This window comes from Pimephales promelas, chromosome 4, assembly GCF_988280905.1.
Source record: "Pimephales promelas chromosome 4, fPimPro1.hap1.1, whole genome shotgun sequence".
NCBI lineage: Eukaryota > Metazoa > Chordata > Actinopteri > Cypriniformes > Leuciscidae > Pimephales > Pimephales promelas.
The window spans coordinates 38832965-38849933 of record NC_142772.1 but is presented as its reverse complement, the minus strand read 5'-3'; the positions used below and the strand labels follow the sequence as shown (position 1 = coordinate 38849933).

General features: G+C 40.5%; 1 long non-coding RNA gene across 1 annotated transcript in view; it reads left to right on the top strand.

Moving 5' to 3' along the window:
* The window catches only part of LOC148981743 (uncharacterized), a 56196-nt gene that overhangs the window by 221 nt on the left and 39006 nt on the right, over positions 1–16969 (top strand). The window contains exon 2 of the long non-coding RNA XR_016168363.1: positions 2–81. This is a non-coding gene — a long non-coding RNA (uncharacterized LOC148981743). The remainder of the gene's footprint in view (position 1; positions 82–16969) is intronic.

The following is a 16969-nucleotide window of genomic DNA, read 5'->3' as shown; positions in this document are numbered from 1 at the left end:
GGAATGTTCAGCCATCTCACACAGCCACTGTCACAGGGCCGAAGGCCGGTGAGAGAATCTGAAGGGATCATCAGCACTCAAGTAAGCCGCTTTTATTTTACAGACCATATTTATATGTGATATATGTGATTTTCTAAAAATATTAGAAAATTATTCCATCAATGCAACAGCAGGATGGGATGGGGAATTCTGTAGAACAGAGACCATCCATTTTATAGACGGGTTTCTGGTATGGGAGGGGGTATCACGGCTACATAAATGATAAAACCAGACATCAGGTCAAAGAGTCAACCGGGGTCAACCTGTCCATTTTGATTGATCGCTTCCTGGGGTCACTAAGGGAGCAAAACCACAGATGTTCACACACATGTTTTTTGGATTAGAAAAGGTCATCGGGTCAAAACCAGAATGTTCCCACACATGTTCTCGATTAGAAATGGTTAAAGGTTAAACGATATTACAGAGATAGAATGCAAAAGGTCAACGGGTCAACAACCGCCTGTCCATTTGATTGATCGTTAGGTCAAAGGTTAATCGATATCCCAGACATGGAATTCAAAAGGTCAAAGGTTTATGACTGCTTCAAAGATGGAATCTTGAAGGTCAAAGGTCAGCCCCGCCCCCTGTCAATCAAAAAGCAATAAATCATTTTGACACATGCCGCCCTATTAGAACTACTTTTGTGTTTTGGGGAACATAATTTATAATATAGGGTGTATACAATTAGCTACATAACTTTTTGAAGGTAAAATATTGTAGTGGAACTACTGTAGTCTTAAGCTGTTATGGAGGTATTTGCATCTTATGTATGGATCTATTATCCAGATCTGGGATCTACTCTAACCTTCTCAGCTCATCTAAGATTTACACATATGTAAGATCTCTATAGTTATGTGAGAAAGGGGAAAGATAGGTGAAATATAAATTAAAGGAAACCAGACTGTGATTAGTTAAAAATTGTTCTAAGTCTAAGTCTCTTGGCCCTCTATCGGAATCCAGAGTTTCAAGAAGATCAGAGAAGCTCAAAATTTCGACCCCCCCCCCCCCCCAAAAAAAAAAAAAAACGACTGTGGTATCCCTATCGTTTTTTTTTTTGTTTTGTTTTTTCGGTGCAAAAAAATAAGTTTCTCCAATGTTCTCAAAACTCTGGATTCTGATAGAGGGCCATGAGACTTACACCTGAGTGCAAAAATGGAGTCTCTAGGCCCTTCCAGAGCTGAAACATTAAGATCCCACGTAGCATTTATGCCATTATAAATATCTCAATATCTCAGCTGTGGAAGGGTCTAGAGCCTCCATTTTTTCACTCAGGTCTACGTCTCTTGGCCCTCTATCAGAATCCAGAGTTTCAAGAAGATCAGTGAAACTCAAAAATTCGACCCAAAAAAAAAAAACGACTGGTACCCCTGTCGTTTTTTTTCCGTTGTGAAAAAATAAGTTTCTCCAATCTTCTCAAAACTCTGGATTCTGATAGAGGGCCATGAGACTTAGACCTGAGTGCAAAAATGGAGGCTCTAGACCCTTCCAGAGCTGAGATATTGAGATCCCACGTAGCATTTATGCCATTATAAATATCTCAATATCTCAGCTCTGGAAGGGTCTAGAGCCTCCATTTTTGCACTCAGGTCTAAATCTCATGGCCGTCTATCAGAATCCAGAGTTTCAAGAAGATCAGAGAAACTCAAAATTTCGACCCCAAAAAAAAAACGACAGTGTTACCCCTTACGTTTTTTTTTGGGCGAAAAATTAAGTTTCCCCAATCTTCTCATAACTCTGGATTCTGATAGAGGGACATGAGACTTACACCTGAGTGCAACAATGGAGGCTCTAGACCCTTCCAGAGCTGAGATATCGAAACTCAAAATTTCGACCAGAAAAAAAAACGACAGTGTTACCCCTTACGTTTGTTTTTTGGGTGAAAAATTAAGTTTCCCCAATCTTCTCAAAACTCTGGATTCTGATAGAGGGACATGAGACTTACACCTGAGTGCAACAATGGAGGCTCTAGACCCTTCCAGAGCTGGGATACCGAAACTCAAAATTTCGACCAGAAAAAAACCCCACAGTGTTACCCCTTACGTTTTTTTGGGGGGGGCGAAAAATTAAGTTTCCCCAATCTTCTGAAAACTCTGGATTCTGATAGAGGGCCATGAGACTTAGACCTGAGTGGAAAAATGGAGGCTCTAGAACCTTCCAGAACTGAGATATCGAAACTCAAAATTTCGACCAGAAAAAAAAACGACAGTGTTACCCCTTACGTTTTTTTTTTTTTTTTGGGCGAAAAATTAAGTTTCCCCAATCTTCTCAAAACTCTGGATTCTGATAGAGGGACATGAGACTTACACCTGAGTGCAACAATGGAGGCTCTAGACCCTTCCAGAGCTGAGATACCGAAACTCAAAATTTCGACCGGAAAAAAAAAACCCACAGTGTTACCCCTTACGTTTTTTTTGGGAGGGCGAAAAATTTAGTTTCCCCAATCTTCTGAAAACTCTGGATTCTGATAGAGGGCCATGAGACTTAGACCTGAGTGCAAAAATGGAGGCATTAGACCCTTCCAGAGCTGAGATATCGAAACTCAAAATTTCAACCAGAAAAAAAAAGGACAGTGTTACCCCTTACGTTTTTTTTGGGGGGCAAAAAATTAAGTTTCCCCAATCTTCTCAAAACTCTGGATTCTGATAGAGGGCCATGAGACTTAGACCTGAGTGCAAAAATGGAGGCTTTAGACCCTTCCAGAGCTGAGATATCGAAACTCAAAATTTTAACCAGAAAAAAAAAACGACAGTGTTACCCCTTACGTTTTTTTTTTTTGGGCGAAAAATTAAGTTTCCCCAATCTTCTCAAAACTCTGGATTCTGATAGAGGGACATGAGACTTACACCTGAGTGCAACAATGGAGACTCTAGACCCTTCCAGAGCGGAGATATCTAACTCAAAATTTCGACCAGAAAAAAAACCGACAGTGTTACCCCTTACGTTTTTTTTTGGGCCGAAAAATTAAGTTTCCCCAATCTTCTCAAAACTCTGGATTCTGATAGAGGGCCATGAGACTTAGACCTGAGTGCAACAATGGAGGCTCTAGAGCCTTCCAGAGCTGAGATATCGAAAATCAAAATTTCGACCAGAAAAAAAAACGACAGTGTTACTTACCCCTTACGGTTTTTTTTTGGGCGAAAAATTAAGTTTCCCCAATCTTCTCAAAACTCTGGATTCTGATAGAGGGACATGAGACTTACAGCTGAGTGCAACAATTGTGTCTCTACACCCTTCCAGAGCTGAGATATCAAAACTCAAAATTTCGACCAGAAAAAAAACCGACAGTGTTACCCCTTACGTTTTTTTTTGGGCGAAAAATTAAGTTTCCCCAATCTTCTCAAAACTCTGGATTCTGATAGAGGGACATGAGACTTACAGCTGAGTGCAACAATTGTGTCTCTACACCCTTCCAGAGCTAAAATATCGAAACTCAAAATTTCGACCAGAAAAAAAACCAACAGTGTTACCCCTTACGTTTTTTTTGGGGGGGCGAAAAATTAAGTTTCCCCAATCTTCTCAAAACTCTGGATTCTGATAGAGGGCCATGAGACTTAGACCTGAGTGCAAAAATGGAGGCTTTAGACCCTTCCAGAGCTGAGATATCGAAACTCAAAGTTTCGACCAGAAAAAAAAACGACAGTGTTACCCCTTACGGTTTTTTTTTTTTGGGCGAAAAATTAAGTTTCCCCAATCTTCTCAAAACTCTGGATTCTGATAGAGGGCCATGAGACTTAGACCTGAGTGCAACAATGGAGGCTCTAGACCCTTCCAGAGCTGAGATATCGAAACTCAAATTTTCAACCAGAAAAAAAAACGACAGTGTTCCCCCTTACGTTTTTTTTTTTTTGGGCGAAAAATTAAGTTTCCCCAATCTTCTCAAAACTCTGGATTCTGATAGAGGGACATGAGACTTACACCTGAGTGCAACAATGGAGCTTCTACACCCTTCCAGAGCTGAGATATCAAAACTCAAAATTTCGACCAGAAAAAAAAAACGACAGTGTTACCCCTTACGTTTTTTTTTTTTGGGCGAAAAATTAAGTTTCCCCAATCTTCTCAAAACTCTGGATTCTGATAGAGGGACATGAGACTTACACCTGAGTGCAACAATGGAGGCTCTAGACCCTTCCAGAGCTGAGATATCGAAAATCAAAATTTCGACCAGAAAAAAAACCGACAGTGTTACCCCTTACGTTTTTTTTTTTGGGTGAAAAATTAAGTTTCCCCAATCTTCTCAAAACTCTGGATTCTGATAGAGGGACATGAGACTTACACCTGAGTGCAACAATGGAGGCTCTAGACCCTTCCAGAGCTGAGATATCGAAACTCAAAATTTCGACCAGAAAAAAAAAAGACAGTGTTACCCCTTACGTTTTTTTTTTTTGGGCGAAAAATTAAGTTTCCCCAATCTTCTCAAAACTCTGGATTCTGATAGAGGGACATGAGACTTACACCTGAGTGCAACAATGGAGGCTCTAGACCCTTCCAGAGCTGAGATATCGAAAATCAAAATTTCGACCAGAAAAAAACGACAGTGTTACCCCTTACGTTTTTTTTTTTTTGGGTGAAAAATTAAGTTTCCCCAATCTTCTCAAAACTCTGGATTCTGATAGAGGGCCATGAGACTTAGACCTGAGTGCAACAATGGAGGCTCTAGACCCTTCCAGAGCTGAGATAACGAAAATCAAAATTTCGACCAGAAAAAAAAACGACAGTGTTACCCCTTACGTTTTTTTTTTTGGGTGAAAAATTAAGTTTCCCCAATCTTCTCAAAACTCTGGATTCTGATAGAGGGACATGAGACTTACACCTGAGTGCAACGCTCTAGACCCTTCCAGAGCTGAGATATCGAAAATCAAAATTTCGACCAGAAAAAAAAAACGACAGTGTTACCCCTTACATTTTTTTGTTTTTGGGTGAAAAATTAAGTTTCCCCAATCTTCTCAAAACTCTGGATTCTGATAGAGGGACATGAGACTTACACCTGAGTGCAACAATGGAGGCTCTAGACCCTTCCAGAGCTGAGATATCGAAACTCAAAATTTCGACCAGAAAAAAAAACGACAGTGTTACCCCTTACGTTTTTTTTTTGGGGCGAAAAATTAAGTTTCCCCAATCTTCTCAAAACTCTGGATTCTGGTAGAGGGACATGAGACTTACACCTGAGTGCAACAATGGAGACTCTAGACCCTTCCAGAGCGGAGATATCGAAACTCAAAATTTCGACCAGAAAAAAAACCGACAGTGTTACCCCTTACGTTTTTTTTGGGGGCCGAAAAATTAAGTTTCCCCAATCTTCTGAAAACTCTGGATTCTGATAGAGGGCCATGAGACTTAGACCTGAGTGCAACAATGGAGGCTCTAGACCCTTCCAGAGCTGAGATATCGAAACTCAAATTTTCAACCAGAAAAAAAAACGACAGTGTTACCCCTTACGTTTTTTTTTTTTGGCGAAAAATTAAGTTTCCCCAATCTTCTCAAAACTCTGGATTCTGATAGAGGGCCATGAGACTTAGACCTGAGTGCAAAAATGGAGGCTTTAGACCCTTCCAGAGCTGAGATATCGAAACTCAAAATTTCGACCAGAAAAAAAAAACGACAGTGTTACCCCTTACGTTTTTTTTGGGGGCCGAAAAATTAAGTTTCCCCAATCTTCTCAAAACTCTGGATTCTGATAGAGGGACATGAGACTTAGACCTGAGTGCAACAATGGAGACTCTAGACCCTTCCAGAGCGGAGATATCGAAACTCAAAATTTCGACCAGAAAAAAAAAACGACAGTGTTACCCCTTACGTTTTTTTTGGGGGCCGAAAAATTAAGTTTCCCCAATCTTCTGAAAACTCTGGATTCTGATAGAGGGCCATGAGACTTAGACCTGAGTGCAACAATGGAGGCTCTAGACCCTTCCAGAGCTGAGATATCGAAACTCAAATTTTCAACCAGAAAAAAAAACGACAGTGTTACCCCTTACGTTTTTTTTTTTTTTTTGGGCGAAAAATTAAGTTTCCCCAATCTTCTCAAAACTCTGGATTCTGATAGAGGGACATGAGACTTACACCTGAGTGCAACAATGGAGCCTCTACACCCTTCCAGAGCTGAGATATCAAAACTCAAAATTTCAACCAGAAAAAAAAAACGACAGTGTTACCCCTTACGTTTTTTTTTTGGGCGAAAAATTAAGTTTCCCCAATCTTCTCAAAACTCTGGATTCTGATAGAGGGACATGAGACTTACACCTGAGTGCAACAATGGAGACTCTAGACCCTTCCAGAGCGGAGATATCGAAACTCAAAATTTCGACCAGAAAAAAAAACGACAGTGTTACCCCTTACGTTTTTTTTGGGGGCCGAAAAATTAAGTTTCCCCAATCTTCTGAAAACTCTGGATTCTGATAGAGGGCCATGAGACTTAGACCTGAATGCAACAATGGAGGCTCTAGACCCTTCCAGAGCTGAGATATCGAAACTCAAATTTTCAACCAGAAAAAAAAACGACAGTGTTACCCCTTACGTTTTTTTTTTTTGGGCGAAAAATTAAGTTTCCCCAATCTTCTCAAAACTCTGGATTCTGATAGAGGGACATGAGACTTACACCTGAGTGCAACAATGGAGCCTCTACACCCTTCCAGAGCTGAGATATCAAAACTCAAAATTTCAACCAGAAAAAAAAAAAACGACAGTGTTACCCCTTACGTTTTTTTTTTTGGGCGAAAAATTAAGTTTCCCCAATCTTCTCAAAACTCTGGATTCTGATAGAGGGACATGAGACTTACACCTGAGTGCAACAATGGAGGCTCTAGACCCTTCCAGAGCTGAGATATCGAAACTCAAAATTTCGACCAGAAAAAAAAACGACAGTGTTACCCCTTACGTTTGTTTTTTGGGTGAAAAATTAAGTTTCCCCAATCTTCTCAAAACTCTGGATTCTGATAGAGGGACATGAGACTTACACCTGAGTGCAACAATGGAGGCTCTAGACCCTTCCAGAGCTGGGATACCGAAACTCAAAATTTCGACCAGAAAAAAACCCCACAGTGTTACCCCTTACGTTTTTTTTGGGGGGGCGAAAAATTAAGTTTCCCCAATCTTCTGAAAACTCTGGATTCTGATAGAGGGCCATGAGACTTAGACCTGAGTGGAAAAATGGAGGCTCTAGAACCTTCCAGAACTGAGATATCGAAACTCAAAATTTCGACCAGAAAAAAAAACGACAGTGTTACCCCTTACGTTTTTTTTTTTTTTTGGGCGAAAAATTAAGTTTCCCCAATCTTCTCAAAACTCTGGATTCTGATAGAGGGACATGAGACTTACACCTGAGTGCAACAATGGAGGCTCTAGACCCTTCCAGAGCTGAGATACCGAAACTCAAAATTTCGACCGGAAAAAAAAAACCCACAGTGTTACCCCTTACGTTTTTTTTGGGGGGGCGAAAAATTTAGTTTCCCCAATCTTCTGAAAACTCTGGATTCTGATAGAGGGCCATGAGACTTAGACCTGAGTGCAAGAATGGAGGCATTAGACCCTTCCAGAGCTGAGATATCGAAACTCAAAATTTCAACCAGAAAAAAAAAACGACAGTGTTACCCCTTACGTTTTTTTGGAGGGGCAAAAAATTAAGTTTCCCCAATCTTGGGTAAAAAATTAAGTTTCCCCAATCTTCTCAAAACTCTGGATTCTGATAGAGGGACATGAGACTTAGACCTGAGTGCAACAATGGAGGCTCTAGACCCTTCCAGAGCTGAGATATCGAAACTAAAATTTTCAACCAGAAAAAAAAACGACAGTGTTACCCCTTACGTTTTTTTTTTTTGGGTGAAAAATTAAGTTTCCCCAATCTTCTCAAAACTCTGGATTCTGATAGAGGGACATGAGACTTACACCTGAGTGCAACAATGGAGGCTCTAGACCCTTCCAGAGCTGAGATATCGAAAATCAAAATTTCGACCAGAAAAAAAAAACGACAGTGTTACCCCTTACGTTTTTTTTTTTTGGGTGAAAAATTAAGTTTCCCCAATCTTCTCAAAACTCTGGATTCTGATAGAGGGCCATGAGACTTAGACCTGAGTGCAACAATGGAGGCTCTAGACCCTTCCAGAGCTGAGATATCGAAACTCAAAATTTCGACCAGAAAAAAAAACGACAGTGTTACCCCTTACGTTTTTTTTTTGGGGCGAAAAATTAAGTTTCCCCAATCTTCTCAAAACTCTGGATTCTGATAGAGGGACATGAGACTTACACCTGAGTGCAACAATGGAGACTCTAGACCCTTCCAGAGCGGAGATATCGAAACTCAAAATTTCGACCAGAAAAAAAACCGACAGTGTTACCCCTTACGTTTTTTTTGGGGGCCGAAAAATTAAGTTTCCCCAATCTTCTGAAAACTCTGGATTCTGATAGAGGGCCATGAGACTTAGACCTGAGTGCAACAATGGAGGCTCTAGACCCTTCCAGAGCTGAGATATCGAAACTCAAATTTTCAACCAGAAAAAAAAAAATGACAGTGTTACCCCTTACGTTTTTTTTTTTTTTGGGTGAAAAATTAAGTTTCCCCAATCTTCTCAAAACTCTGGATTCTGATAGAGGGACATGAGACTTACACCTGAGTGCAACAATGGAGACTCTAGACCCTTCCAGAGCGGAGATATCAAAACTCAAAATTTCGACCAGAAAAAAAAACGACAGTGTTACCCCTTACGGTTTTTTTTTGGGGTGAAAAATTAAGTTTCCCCAATCTTCTCAAAACTATGGATTCTGATAGAGGGCCATGAGACTTAGACCTGAGTGCAACAATGGAGGCTCTAGACCCTTCCAGAGCTGAGATATCGAAACTCAAAATTACGACCAGAAAAAAAAACGACAGTGTTACCCCTTACGTTTTTTTTTTTGGGGTGAAAAATTAAGTTTCCCCAATCTTCTCAAAACTCTGGATTCTGATAGAGGGCCATGAGACTTAGACCTGAGTGCAACAATGAAGGCTCTAGACCCTTCCAGAGCTGAGATATCGAAACTCAAAATTTCGACCAGAAAAAAAACGACAGTGTTACCCCTTACGTTTTTTTTTGGGGGCCGAAAAATTAAGTTTCCCCAATCTTCTGAAAACTCTGGATTCTGATAGAGAGCCATGAGACTTAGACCTGAGTGCAACAATGGAGGCTCTAGACCCTTCAAGAGCTGAGATATCGAAAATCAAAATTTCGACCAGAAAAAAAAAAACGACAGTGTTACCCCTTACGTTTTTTTTTGGGGGTGAAAAATTAAGTTTCCCCAATCTTCTCAAAACTCTGGATTCTGACAGAGGGCCATGAGACTTAGACCTGAGTGCAACAATGGAGGCTCTAGACCCTTCCAGACCTGAGATATCGAAAATCAAAATTTCGACCAGAAAAAAAAACGACTGTTACCCCTTACGTTTTTTTTTTTGGGTGAAAAATTAAGTTTCCCCAATCTTCTCAAAACTCTGGATTCTGATAGAGGGACATGAGACTTACACCTGAGTGCAACAATGGAGGCTCTAGACCCTTCCAGAGCTGAGATATCGAAAATCAAAATTTCGACCAGAAAAAAAAACGACAGTGTTACCCCTTACGTTTTTTTTTTTTTTGGGTGAAAAATTAAGTTTCCCCAATCTTCTCAAAACTCTGGATTCTGATAGAGGGACATGAGACTTACACCTGAGTGCAACAATGGAGACTCTAGACCCTTCCAGAGCGGAGATATCAAAACTCAAAATTTCGACCAGAAAAAAAAACGACAGTGTTACCCCTTACGGTTTTTTTTTGGGGTGAAAAATTAAGTTTCCCCAATCTTCTCAAAACTATGGATTCTGATAGAGGGCCATGAGACTTAGACCTGAGTGCAACAATGGAGGCTCTAGACCCTTCCAGAGCTGAGATATCGAAACTCAAAATTACGACCAGAAAAAAAAACGACAGTGTTACCCCTTACGTTTTTTTTTTTGGGGTGAAAAATTAAGTTTCCCCAATCTTCTCAAAACTCTGGATTCTGATAGAGGGCCATGAGACTTAGACCTGAGTGCAACAATGAAGGCTCTAGACCCTTCCAGAGCTGAGATATCGAAACTCAAAATTTCGACCAGAAAAAAAACGACAGTGTTACCCCTTACGTTTTTTTTTGGGGGCCGAAAAATTAAGTTTCCCCAATCTTCTGAAAACTCTGGATTCTGATAGAGAGCCATGAGACTTAGACCTGAGTGCAACAATGGAGGCTCTAGACCCTTCAAGAGCTGAGATATCGAAAATCAAAATTTCGACCAGAAAAAAAAAAACGACAGTGTTACCCCTTACGTTTTTTTTTGGGGGTGAAAAATTAAGTTTCCCCAATCTTCTCAAAACTCTGGATTCTGACAGAGGGCCATGAGACTTAGACCTGAGTGCAACAATGGAGGCTCTAGACCCTTCCAGACCTGAGATATCGAAAATCAAAATTTCGACCAGAAAAAAAAACGACTGTTACCCCTTACGTTTTTTTTTTTGGGTGAAAAATTAAGTTTCCCCAATCTTCTCAAAACTCTGGATTCTGATAGAGGGACATGAGACTTACACCTGAGTGCAACAATGGAGGCTCTAGACCCTTCCAGAGCTGAGATATCGAAAATCAAAATTTCGACCAGAAAAAAAAACGACAGTGTTACCCCTTACGTTTTTTTTTTTTGGGGTGAAAAATTAAGTTTCCCCAATCTTCTCAAAACTCTGGATTCTGATAGAGGGCCATGAGACTTAGACCTGAGTGCAACAATGGAGGCTCTAGACCCTTCCAGAGCTGAGATATCGAAACTCAAAATTTCAACCAGAAAAAAAAAACGACAGTGTTACCCCTTACGTTTTTTTTTTTTGGGTGAAAAATTAAGTTACCCCAATCTTCTCAAAACTCTGGATTCTGATAGAGGGACATGAGACTTACACCTGAGTGCAACAATGGAGGCTCTAGACCCTTCCAGAGCTGAGATATCGAAAATCAAAATTTCGACCAGAAAAAAAAAAAACGACAGTGTTACCCCTTACGTTTTTTTTGGGGGCCGAAAAATTAAGTTTCCCCAATCTTCTGAAAACTCTGGATTCTGATAGAGGGCCATGAGACTTAGACCTGAGTGCAACAATGGAGGCTCTAGACCCTTCAAGAGCTGAGATATCGAAAATCAAAATTTCGACCAGAAAAAAAAAACGACAGTGTTACCCCTTACGTTTTTTTTGGGGGGGTGAAAAATTAAGTTTCCCCAATCTTCTCAAAACTCTGGATTCTGACAGAGGGCCATGAGACTTAGACCTGAGTGCAACAATGGAGGCTCTAGACCCTTCCAGACCTGAGATATCGAAAATAAAAATTTCGACCGGAAAAAAAAACGACTGTTACCCCTTACGTTTTTTTTTTTTGGGTGAAAAATTAAGTTTCCCCAATCTTCTCAAAACTCTGGATTCTGATAGAGGGACATGAGACTTACACCTGAGTGCAACAATGGAGGCTCTAGACCCTTCCAGAGCTGAGATATCGAAAATCAAAATTTCGACCAGAAAAAAAAACGACAGTGTTACCCCTTACGTTTTTTTTTTTGGGGTGAAAAATTAAGTTTCCCCAATCTTCTCAAAACTCTGGATTCTGATAGAGGGCCATGAGACTTAGACCTGAGTGCAACAATGGAGGCTCTAGACCCTTCCAGAGCTGAGATATCGAAACTCAAAATTTCGACCAGAAAAAAAAAGACAGTGTTACCCCTTACGTTTTTTTTTTTTTTGGGTGAAAAATTAAGTTACCCCAATCTTCTCAAAACTCTGGATTCTGATAGAGGGACATGAGACTTACACCTGAGTGCAACAATGGAGGCTCTAGACCCTTCCAGAGCTGAGATATCGAAAATCAAAATTTCGACCAGAAAAAAAAAACGACAGTGTTACCCCTTACGTTTTTTTGGGGGGCCGAAAAATTAAGTTTCCCCAATCTTCTGAAAACTCTGGATTCTGATAGAGGGCCATGAGACTTAGACCTGAGTGCAACAATGGAGGCTCTAGACCCTTCCAGAGCTGAGATATCGAAAATCAAAATTTCGACCAGAAAATAAAACGACAGTGTTACCCCTTACGGTTTTTTTTTTTTGGGTGAAAAATTAAGTTTCCCCAATCTTCTCAAAACTCTGGATTCTGATAGAGGGCCATGAGACTTAGACTTGGGTGCAACAATGGAGGCTCTAGACCCTTCCAGAGCTGAGATATCGAAAATCAAAATTTCGACCAGAAAAAAAACCGACAGTGTTACCCCTTACGTTTTTTTTTTTGGGTGAAAAAATAAGTTTCCCCAATCTTCTCAAAACTCTGGATTCTGATAGGGGGACATGAGACTTACACCTGAGTGCAACAATGGAGGCTCTAGACCCTTCCAGAGCTGAGATATCGAAAATCAAAATTTCGACCAGAAAAAAAAAACGACAGTGTTACCCCTTACGTTTTTTTGTTTTTGGGTGAAAAATTAAGTTTCCCCAATCTTCTCAAAACTCTGGATTCTGATAGAGGGACATGAGACTTACACCTGAGTGCAACAATGGAGGCTCTAGACCCTTCCAGAGCTGAGATATCGAAACTCAAAATTTCGACCAGAAAAAAACCCGACAGTGTTACCCCTTACGTTTTTTTTTTTTGGGCGAAAAATTAAGTTTCCCCAATCTTCTCAAAAGTCTGGATTCTGATAGAGGGACATGAGACTTACACCTGAGTGCAACAATGGAGACTCTAGACCCTTCCAGAGCGGAGATATCGAAACTCAAAATTTCGACCAGAAAAAAAACCGACAGTGTTACCCCTTACGTTTTTTTTGGGGGCCGAAAAATTAAGTTTCCCCAATCTTCTGAAAACTCTGGATTCTGATAGAGGGCCATGAGACTTAGACTTGAGTGCAACAATGGAGGCTCTAGACCCTTCCAGAGCTGAGATATTGAAACTCAAAATTTCAACCAGAAAAAAAACGACAGTGTTACCCCTTACGTTTTTTTGGGGGGGGCGAAAAATTAAGTTTCCCCAATCTTCTCAAAACTCTGGATTCTGATAGAGGGCCATGAGACTTAGACATGAGTGCAAAAATGGAGGCTTTAGACCTTTCCAGAGCTGAGATATCGAAACTCAAAATTTCGACCAGAAAAAAACGACAGTGTTACCCCTTACGTTTTTTTTGGGGGGGGCGAAAAATTAAGTTTCCCCAATCTTCTCAAAACTCTGGATTCTGATAGAGGGCCATGAGACTTAGACATGAGTGCAAAAATGGAGGCTTTAGACCTTTCCAGAGCTGAGATATCGAAACTCAAAATTTCGACCAGAAAAAAAAACGACAGTGTTACCCCTTACGTTTTTTTTTTTGGGGCGAAAAATTAAGTTTCCCCAATCTTCTCAAAACTCTGGATTCTGATAGAGGGACATGAGACTTACATCTGAGTGCAACAATGGAGAATCTAGACCCTTCCAGAGCGGAGATATCGAAACTCAAAATTTCGACCAGAAAAAAAACCGACAGTGTTACCCCTTACGTTTTTTTTGGGGGCCGAAAAATTAAGTTTCCCCAATCTTCTGAAAACTCTGGATTCTGATAGAGGGCCATGAGACTTAGACCTGAGTGCAACAATGGAGGCTCTAGACCCTTCCAGCGCTGAGATATCGAAAATCAAAATTTCGACCAGAAAAAAAAAACGACAGTGTTACCCCTTACGTTTTTTTTTTTTTTTGGGTGAAAAATTAAGTTTCCCCAATCTTCTCAAAACTCTGGATTCTGATAGAGGGACATGAGACTTACACCTGAGTGCAACAATGGAGGCTCTAGACCCTTCCAGAGCTGAGATATCGAAACTCAAAATTTCGACCAGAAAAAAAACCGACAGTGTTACCCCTTACGTTTTTTTGGGGGGGCCGAAAAATTAAGTTTCCCCAATCTTCTGAAAACTCTGGATTCTGATAGAGGGCCATGAGACTTAGACCTGAGTGCAACAATGGAGGCTCTAGACCCTTCCAGAGCTGAGATATCGAAAATCAAAATTTCGACCAGAAAAAAAAAACGACAGTGTTACCCCTTACGTTTTTTTTTTTTTTTTGGGTGAAAAATTAAGTTTCCCCAATCTTCTCAAAACTCTGGATTCTGATAGAGGGCCATTAGACTTAGACCTGAGTGCAACAATGGAGGCTCTAGACCCTTCCAGAGCTGAGATATCGAAACTCAAAATTTCGACCAGAAAAAAAAAAGACAGTGTTACCCCTTACGTTTTTTTTTGGGGGCCGAAAAATTAAGTTTCCCCAATCTTCTGAAAACTCTGGATTCTGATAGAGGGCCATGAGACTTAGACCTGAGTGCAACAATGGAGGCTCTAGACCCTTCCAGAGCTGAGATATCGAAAATCAAAATTTCGACCAGAAAAAAAAACGACAGTGTTACCCCTTACGTTTTTTTTTTTTGGGTGAAAAATTAAGTTTCCCCAATCTTCTCAAAACTCTGCATTCTAATAGAGGGCCATGAGACTTAGACCTGAGTGCAACAATGGAGGCTCTAGACCCTTCCAGAGCTGAGATATCGAAACTCAAAATTTCGACCAGAAAAAAAAACGACAGTGTTACCCCTTACGTTTTTTTTTTGGGGCGAAAAATTAAGTTTCCCCAATCTTCTCAAAACTCTGGATTCTGATAGAGGGACATGAGACTTACACCTGAGTGCAACAATGGAGACTCTAGACCCTTCCAGAGCGGAGATATCGAAACTCAAAATTTCGACCAGAAAAAAAACCGACAGTGTTACCCCTTACGTTTTTTTTGGGGGCCGAAAAATTAAGTTTCCCCAATCTTCTGAAAACTCTGGATTCTGATAGAGGGCCATGAGACTTAGACCTGAGTGCAACAATGGAGGCTCTAGACCCTTCCAGAGCTGAGATATCGAAACTCAAATTTTCAACCAGAAAAAAAAAATGACAGTGTTACCCCTTACGTTTTTTTTGGGGGGGCGAAAAATTAAGTTTCCCCAATCTTCTCAAAACTCTGGATTCTGATAGAGGGCCATGAGACTTAGACCTGAGTGCAAAAATGGAGGCTTTAGACCCTTCCAGAGCTGAGATATCGAAACTCAAAATATCGACCAGAAAAAAAAACGACAGTGTTACCCCTTACGGTTTTTTTTTTTTTGGGTGAAAAATTAAGTTTCCCCAATCTTCTCAAAACTCTGGATTCTGATAGAGGGACATGAGACTTACACCTGAGTGCAACAATGGAGACTCTAGACCCTTCCAGAGCGGAGATATCAAAACTCAAAATTTCGACCAGAAAAAAAAACGACAGTGTTACCCCTTACGGTTTTTTTTTGGGGTGAAAAATTAAGTTTCCCCAATCTTCTCAAAACTATGGATTCTGATAGAGGGCCATGAGACTTAGACCTGAGTGCAACAATGGAGGCTCTAGACCCTTCCAGAGCTGAGATATCGAAACTCAAAATTACGACCAGAAAAAAAACCGACAGTGTTACCCCTTACGTTTTTTTTTTTGGGGTGAAAAATTAAGTTTCCCCAATCTTCTCAAAACTCTGGATTCTGATAGAGGGCCATGAGACTTAGACCTGAGTGCAACAATGAAGGCTCTAGACCCTTCCAGAGCTGAGATATCGAAACTCAAAATTTCGACCAGAAAAAAAACGACAGTGTTACCCCTTACGTTTTTTTTTTGGGGGCCGAAAAATTAAGTTTCCCCAATCTTCTGAAAACTCTGGATTCTGATAGAGAGCCATGAGACTTAGACCTGAGTGCAACAATGGAGGCTCTAGACCCTTCAAGAGCTGAGATATCGAAAATCAAAATTTCGACCAGAAAAAAAAAAACGACAGTGTTACCCCTTACGTTTTTTTTTGGGGGTGAAAAATTAAGTTTCCCCAATCTTCTCAAAACTCTGGATTCTGACAGAGGGCCATGAGACTTAGACCTGAGTGCAACAATGGAGGCTCTAGACCCTTCCAGACCTGAGATATCGAAAATCAAAATTTCGACCAGAAAAAAAAACGACTGTTACCCCTTACGTTTTTTTTTTTGGGTGAAAAATTAAGTTTCCCCAATCTTCTCAAAACTCTGGATTCTGATAGAGGGACATGAGACTTACACCTGAGTGCAACAATGGAGGCTCTAGACCCTTCCAGAGCTGAGATATCGAAAATCAAAATTTCGACCAGAAAAAAAAACGACAGTGTTACCCCTTACGTTTTTTTTTTTTTGGGTGAAAAATTAAGTTTCCCCAATCTTCTCAAAACTCTGGATTCTGATAGAGGGCCATGAGACTTAGACCTGAGTGCAACAATGGAGGCTCTAGACCCTTCCAGAGCTGAGATATCGAAACTCAAAATTTCAACCAGAAAAAAAAAACGACAGTGTTACCCCTTACGTTTTTTTTTTTTGGGTGAAAAATTAAGTTACCCCAATCTTCTCAAAACTCTGGATTCTGATAGAGGGACATGAGACTTACACCTGAGTGCAACAATGGAGGCTCTAGACCCTTCCAGAGCTGAGATATCGAAAATCAAAATTTCGACCAGAAAAAAAAAAACGACAGTGTTACCCCTTACGTTTTTTTTGGGGGCCGAAAAATTAAGTTTCCCCAATCTTCTGAAAACTCTGGATTCTGATAGAGGGCCATGAGACTTAGACCTGAGTGCAACAATGGAGGCTCTAGACCCTTCAAGAGCTGAGATATCGAAAATCAAAATTTCGACCAGAAAAAAAAAACGACAGTGTTACCCCTTACGTTTTTTTTGGGGGGGTGAAAAATTAAGTTTCCCCAATCTTCTCAAAACTCTGGATTCTGACAGAGGGCCATGAGACTTAGACCTGAGTGCAACAATGGAGGCTCTAGACCCTTCCAGACCTGAGATATCGAAAATAAAAATTTCGACCGGAAAAAAAAACGACTGTTACCCC